Here is an 8,663-nt window from a genome sequence, read left to right on the forward strand (position 1 = left end):
TTATATTTGCACAGTGCTGGAAGAATGAAGAAACACCTCCAGATGAAGAGATAATTTAAAAGATACTGGACTGCACAAAAATGGACAGACTGACTTTAAAAATCAAAGGGGAGGAAGATTCAGAATACAATCAAACTTGGAATTGGTTTTATCAATAGTTATAAGCATGTTGTATAGATTAAGGACTTAATATGTATTGTAGTCGTATTAACAAATGACTATAAGTGGAACCCAGGGGACACGATGTTAAAGAAGCACGGATAGACTTTATAAATAATAATGATAATAAAAATTTAAAAAGCAAGTGGAGCTAACCATTCTCTTTCAAGAGAAGCAAGACTGGTCTTTTAATTTTTTTATGAGCTATTTTAAATCTAGGGATCTTTAGGGTCAACTATATATATGTATAGTTGACCTTAAAGTTCCCTAGATTTAAAATAGCTCATAAAAAAATAAAAAGACCAGTCTCGTTTCTCTTGTAAGAGAATGGTTGGCCACACTTGCTTTTTTAATTTTGGAAAGAATCCAGGCTGCAAGAGCTGAAATACTGATCCTGAAAAGACAGTTTCAAATAGGAAAAACAGTGACTTTGTTGTAAACTGAATATGTGTAGTACAGGCTTGCCGGCTTGCCAGGCAGGCAATACAATTTATGGTATGGGTGAGGGAGAAGTGCAGATCAACAAGAGTTCACAGCTATTTATTTATTTATTTATTTATTTATTTATTTATTGGACTTATATACCGCCCCATAGCGCTACAAGCACTCTCCGGGCGGTTTACAATTTTAATTATAAAGGCTACACATTGCCCCCCCAGCAAGCTGGGTACTCATTTTACCGACCTCGGAAGGATGGAAGGCTGAGTCAACCTTGAGCCGGCTACCTGGGATTTGAACCCCAGGTCGTGAGCACAGTTTTAGCTGCAGTACAGCGTTTTAACCACTGCGCCACGAGTGAAAGGAATTATTTTTTAAAAAGGGGTTTGCTTTAAAGAATATAATTGAGTGACAATTCTCCAGACAGGGGACATTTTGTCTTCAGAGAACTGGCATACAATTTTGTAAGGCATATTTAAAGTATTTCTGCATTAGAAAAACACAGAACAGTTGTGTTTGTTCTAACCCTGAGTGCTTTCAATAAACATTCTCTCAAGATTTCTGAGATCAGGCTCCTGACACAAATCTTCAAAGGGGAAATCATATCCAGGTCTGCAGCAATCTGAACTTTTGAACCTGTAAATCATGACCCAATTTAATGTTTAACTCTTTCCTGTCCAAAAAGGGATTTGAGCTTGCAAAGTTATTTAGTGCCTGGTTGCAAAAATATTTTAAAATATATATTTTAAAAAGTATAGACAATATTCAGAAGCTCACTCATTTAAGCTGTGAAAATACTGGTTTTGGCTTTGTGGCTCAGGATGATCTTACTCAATGATAGCAAAGCTCTCAAAGAGTTCAAAGTTGATTTGAGTAAGCACTCACTCTCTGCCTTTTTGGCTATCTGGTGTCTGTAAAGCTCTCCTCCAACACCACATTTCATACAAGTTGATTACCCACCACCTGTCTTTCTTCAATGTGTTTCTTTCACACATTGACTTTGACTTTGGATTCCTGTGACAATCTCTACTAACTCTGAGCCCACCTTTTTATTATTTAAAAAAGCAATGGGATGTCTTTTGGAAAACATGCACACAACATGTTCCTATTTGTTCTTATAATGCTTTTCTTTCTCAAGATGCCTACCCCAAGGAAAGGGTTTGGAAATAGGAATATAGTGATGAGGTACTATATAAACTCGACAATGAAGGCTGAACAATTTCTGAACCAATCTGGAGACAAGAGGAAAGACTCAGAAGAGGAAAGACTAGTAAAAAGGCCCCTGGAAACAGAGAGAGAGGAGGAGGAAGCACAGGCTGAAGACTCAGAACCAGAAGAAGAACTGGAGGGTGCGGGAGCAGCACCCCCACTAAAGAGTGGGAGCCCAATGACCACAAAGAGAAAACAAAGACAGAAATATAAAGAGAGTAAAGAAACTGAAGATGTCTAAGGGCAAGTGGAAACTATGTACTGTGAACATTCATAGTCTTAACTCTCCTCAAAAAAAGGCATAAAGTATTTTACTATCTGCAAAAACTGGAAATGGATCTGATTTGCCTTCAAGAAGCACATATTAAGAGAGGAGAGGAAAAATAATTGAAAATAAAAAGTTGGGAATATTACTGTATTTTTGGTATCCAATGTGGAAGGGAAAAAGAAGAAAGCGGTTGCAATCTATGTAAAAGAAAGACTCTAACGAAAATTAATATATGCTTCTGAAGATGGAAGAATAATTATGGTTGAGGTTTCTAAAGGAAATGAGAGAATATTGGTTGTTAACATTTATGCTCCCAATGATAACCAGAAAGCCATTTAAAAAAAAACTTCATAAGAAAACAAGATTTAGAGATTATGAGGAATGCTGTAGTGTAGGGGACTTTAATTCGGTCTTTGACAGAGACTTTGACTCTACCAAAATAAATAAAAAAGAAAAACACACATTAATTCCTAAAGCATTCCTTTTACTGGCAAATGAATTAGAGCTGGTAGATGTATGGATGACAAACTATCCAAAATCTAGAGATTATACCTTCTATTCAGACAGACACCAATCATGGTCAAGAATTGATGCATGCTAGATCCCTAGAACATGGATGGACAAGGTGCAAGAAACACAGGATTTAGCAAATAAAGAAAAAATTACAAAACAAACATATTTTGAAAATACCAATAAAGTAGGGAGATGGCTGGCATATGTATCTTAAACCTCAAAAACCAAAATGGAGAGCTCATCACGGGACCTAGAGAATGCAGGGAAATTGTGGAGAAATTCTATACAAAGTTACATACAGAAAATGCACGCCATCCACGAAGCATTATCACCATTACTTTTTTTAACAGTAATTGAAATACTAATGCAGCAGATACGAATATCAGATAAAATTAAATGCAGCAGTTACGAATATCAGATAAAATTAAATGTCTCAAAATATGAGGAGAAATATTCAAGGTTCAGGCCTTTGCAGATTTGCTTATAGTAGTAGCCTTTTTATAGTAGCTGAAAGCCTCAAAGAATCAATAGAAGCTCTAATGGTGGAATTAAAAGAATTTGGTGAAATGTCAGGGTTAAAAATAAGCCACAAGAAAACAAAAATTATGACTAAAAACATTAAAAAACAGGAGATTGATGAACTATTACAATTTCCAAACTTCCAGGAAGGAAGGAAAGTAAAAGAAAACAAGTACTCTCCTGAAAGAGAATTACAGTGGTGCCTCGCTTAAAGGTGATAATCCGTTCCAGGAGAATTACCATTAAGCGAAAACATCGTAAAGCGAAAATAAAAAGCCCACTGAAACGCATTGAAAACCTTTCAATGCATTCCAATGGGCTTAAAACTCATCGTCCAGCGAAGATCCTCCATACGGCGGCCATTTTCGCTGCCTGTATAGCTAGGAATCCGTCCCTAAATACAGCGGGGAGCCATTTTATTTACCTGGTGGCCATTTTGAAACTGCCGATCAACTGTTTAAAAATCATTGTTTTACGAAGAATCAGTTCCCAAAGCAGGGAACCGATCATCGCAAAGCGAAATTCCCCCATTTAGACCATTGTTTTGTGATCGCAAAAAGATCGTCGTAAAGCGGATTCTTTGTAATGTGGGGCAATCGTAAAGCGAGGCACCACTGTATTTGAAATAATATAGTAAGATATAGTAAGGTTTTAAATCATGATGGTTCTATCAAAACTCAACAAGAGTTAGTAGATCAAGGGATCGAAATGGATTGGTGGGTGCAATCACATTTCTTATCAAGGTTTGCAAAAGATAATCAACAGGTCTTTTACTTAGAAAATACCTTATTTGACATAATTCTTCTAGAATCAGAGGGAAAATATATTAAGTTATTGTGGCGTTCACCCTTGTGGCACCTGCTTATTTTGCCCTCACAAAGGCTCACGTCACGTTTTCCTCTTGCTGCTACCAGTAGATTACCTCAATCCACAGTATAAATGACGTTTGTCAGAACACTTGTCTTGTGAATACAAACAGAACTTATTTATTGAAGAGAAGCAGATTTAATAACAGAAATTCTTCAGATAAACATTGTACACAAGCAAATCATTAACAGCTCTCTCAGTACATACTTTTCTCTTGCAATATCATTACTACCTTCTCTATTTTCTTAAACAGCCTTATCACTCAGTATCTGTTCCCTCTCTCTCTGACTAACCAGCTCTTATCTCTATCCGGATCTCATCTCAATCTCTATCTAACTCTTCCTCACTATATCTTCCTTCTCCTGTCAAACCTTCATATAGCTGCTGACTCCGCCTTTCCAGCCCTCTCATAGGCTCATACAAATCAGCTCATGACTATGAATGGCATGTGTGATGTGGGGCGATCATCACAGTTATTATATAACTTTCTGTTAGATTTTGAAGCACAAGATGAAGTGGTAAAGGCATGTATGATTAAATGGGCACAGAATATAGGACATAATATCGAACTGGATCAATGGGAATGAATTTGGAAAATAAATATTAAATTAACTAAATCTGTTGTATTTAAAGAAAATATATACAAAATGTTCTACAGATGGTACATGACCTCCACAACACTGGCTAAAATAAGCACCCATATTTGAAATATATGTTGGAAATGTAAACAGAAAGAAGGATCATTTTATCATAAATTCTAGTTCTGGAAAACTAAAGATAGGCTTACCAAACAAGGACAGGTTTAGACAGTAGCTTGTGCAGAAAAGATAAGCCTGATGGAAAGGATTATTGTTTAATTTATTTACTTCTACATTTGACACAATGAAATTTAGCTCTGCTTTGTATCTCAAAGGCTCAGACTGAATAACAATAAGGAATTTACACATAAAACGTCCATTAAAATTAGACACATAAATACTAAAGTCTCTTTTAGAGTCTAGACAGTGGGATGAGGCTTTATATAAGTTTGCCTTGGATCAGTCTTTGAAAACTTCCTAACTTCAATTGCAAAAAGTCAGCACTAAACTCACAAATACATTTGAAAACTGCCGAGAGTCATGTAAATCAGCACTTGTAAATTAACTGTTACAGTTACCCTATTATTAAATGAAACCACAGAGATTATATCCCTATTGAGTTATGAAGGACTAAATGAGCGGCTTTTCTATGCAGACTTGGTAGAGTCATTAATGCCAAGATCAGAGATCACAGTATGAAAAACTATCTCCTTTAGACTTTTATGGACCAAGATGGGTACTTCTGAATTCTGTTCAGGAGGCAACAGAGTCAACACAGATGAAAGTGCCTTGGATAATGCAGCACAAGGTTTGTGCACCACATTAATCTGCTCTTAATTTCGTGGTCCTTTCTGACCCCCTCAGCACCACCAATGAATCTCATAATATGGTGGTGGACATAATCCCACCCCCTGCAAACACACACTTTTACAGTGGTACCTCGCAAGATGACTAACCCCACTAAACGACGAACTCACATAACGATGACTTTTTGTGATCGCTATAGCGATTCGCAAAACAGTTATTCCAATGGGGGATTTTCGCTGGACGTTGATTAGGATTATGCTTTGCCAACCATTTGTTCGCAAGATGACGATTTTTACAGCTGATCGTCGGCTCCGCAAAATGGCTACCCTGTGTTTTCTGGACCCATGCTTCGCAGGGCAGCCATTTTTACAGCTGATCGGCGCTTGCAAAATGGCTTCCCTGTGGGCGATCTTCGCTGGACGAGGTATTTTCCCCATTGGAATGCATTAAACCGGGTTTCAATGTATTCCAATGGGGAAACGGATTTCGCATGACAACAATTTTGCTAAACAGCGATTTCAATCAGACGGATTATTGTTGTCATGCAGGGCACCACTGTATATTATTTTGAAGTCTGGCGTTGATTTAATTTAATGTTGCTTTATTGATGATTGTTGTTTTATTCTGTTGTAAACCACCCAGAGTGGACTGTATATAAATTTAAAAAAATAGCCAAATAAATAACTAAATAAAAATTTTACGCTAGGAAGGCATAGAGGGAGATATCCATAACTATTGCTCCCAGAAGTGCAATTCTCCTTTTTAAAAAAGGTGCACAGTAAAAGGGGAATGTAGCCTCAAGAGCTTCTATTGGTATGAAACTGTTCCTCAAGTCTGCCAACATTACCTGCCTAGCTTAAGGTTTTACTGTTTGGAGAAATATCTTAATATTGTTCTTCAGCAGATGATATATCTAAACAGCAGTCTAACAAAAATCCATAGGCCCTCGTTATAATTTTCAAGACTCAAGAGCTGCAAAGACATACATGAACCCTGTGATATTTAAAATTAAAGGGGGAGAATACAATTATTCAATTAGTCTTGAATTAATCTATGTAAAAACCACTCCGGCATTGGATCTTAAAACTTAAGTCCCAACCATTCTTTCTATAAGCTAACAATGGACATTGTAGCCAAGAAATCAGAAGACGGAGGCCCTGGTCACATAAATGTTTTCTAGTTCTTCTAATACAGTACTTTCCATACCTCTGTTGTACTGAATTGTGGTCACATGGTTTATACAGTATCCTGGGATGCAAGAACTTTTTGTATAGGAGGCAGCAACAAAAACCATCCCAAAGAAAAGGAAATGCAAGAAAGCAAAGTGGCTGTCCAACGAGGCCTTACAAATAGCAGAGAAGGGAAACAAAATGCAAGGGAGATAGGGAACACTACAGAAAATTGAATGGAGACTTCCAAAGAATAACAAGGAGAGCCAAGAGGGCCTTCTTAAATGAACAATGCTAAGAAATAGAGAAAATAATAGGAAAGGAAAAAACAGAGATCTGTTCAAGAAAATTGGAGCTATTAAAGGAACATTTTGTGCAAAGATGGACATGATAAAGGGCAAACATGATAGGGACCTCACAGAAGCAGAAGACATCAAGAAGAGGTGGCAAGAATACAGAGGAATTATACCAGAAAGATCTGGATGTCTCTGATAACACAGAGAGTGTGGTTGCTGACCTTGAGCCAGACATCCTGGAGAGTAAAGTCAAGTGGGCCTTAGAAAGCATGGCTAAGAACAAAGCCAGTGGAGGTGATGGCATTCCAGTCGAACTATTTAAAATCTTAAGATGTTAAGATGCTACACTCAATATGCCAGCAAGTTTGGAAAACTTGCTGGCCAGAGGATTGGAAAAGATCAGTCTACATCCCAATCCCAAAGAAGGGCAGTGCCAACGAATGCTCCAACTACCGTTCAATTGCACTCATTTCACACGCTAGCAAGGTTATGCTCAAAATCTACAAGATAGCCTTCAGCAGTATGTGGACCAAGAACTCCCAGAAGTACAAGTTGGATTTTGAAGGGGCAGAGAACTAGAGACCAAATTGCTAACATGCGCTGGATTATGGAGATAGCCAGAGAGTTCCAGAAAAACATCTACTTCTGCTTCATTGACTATGCAAAAGCCTTTGATTGTGTGGACCACAGCAAACTATGGTAAGTTCTTAAAGAAATGGGAGTGCCTGACCACCTTATCTATCTCCTGAGAAACCTATACGTGGGACAGGAAGCAAGTTAGAACCCAATATGCAATGACTGATTGGTTCGAAATTGGGAAAGGAGTACGACAAGGCTGTATAATGTCTCCCTGCTTATTTAACTTATATGTAGAATACATCATGCAAAAGGCAGGACTGGAGGAATCCCAAACTGGAATTAAAAAATATCAACAACCTCAGATATGCAGATTATACCACTCTGGTCGCAGAAAGTGAGGAGGAATTAAAGAACTTCTTAATGAGGAGGACAGAGGAGAGCACAAAAATGGTCTGAAGCTCAATATAAAAAAAAAAAATTAAGATCTTGGCCACTGATCCCATCATCTCCTGGCAAAGAGAAAGGGAAGATATGGACACAGTGACAGATTTTACTTTCTTGGGCTCCATGATCACTGCAGATGGTGACAGCAGCCACGAAATTAAAAGACGCCTGCTTCTTGGGAGGAAAGCGATGACAAACCTAGACAGCTTCTTTAAAAGCAGAGACATCACCTTGCTGACAAAGCTCCGCATAGTCAAAGCTATGGTTTTTCCAGTAGCGATGTATGGAAGTGAAACCTGGACCATAAAGATTTACTGGAAGCATACTGTGTTGACCAAAAAAAGGAAAACGTGTTAGCTGCGTCTGAAGAAAAAGATCATAATCCACTAAAACGCACACTTAAAGCTTCATCCTTAAAGGGGCCACAAACTAAGAGCACTTCCTTTCTCGATTTTTTTAAAGGATAACCCCCATTTTTTTTACTCCAGACATAAACAAGGAGAGTTATGGGAGAAGTTCCTCTAAAACAGGTTTCCCCTGCCTCTGCACGTTTCCTCGGTTTTAAAAAAGACCCCACTGAAGTTAAAACTATTCCGAAACCGAACACTGTTAGGAGAGTCATCCTTGCTCGGAGATAAGGCCTCCTGCTTCCAGTGGGGTTTATCCTTAAATAACGCTGCAGCCCGGGATCGAAATCTCAGTAAGCCCAAAGGCCAGGCTTTGGAAAGGAAACCCCTCCCGACGTTTGTTTTAACAGGGCCACGAAACTCCCTGGGGCAGGTTTCCGACGCTGCTCCGGCAGCAGAAAGAAAAAGGA

This window comes from Pogona vitticeps, chromosome 1 (genome assembly GCF_051106095.1).
Source record: "Pogona vitticeps strain Pit_001003342236 chromosome 1, PviZW2.1, whole genome shotgun sequence".
NCBI lineage: Eukaryota > Metazoa > Chordata > Lepidosauria > Squamata > Agamidae > Pogona > Pogona vitticeps.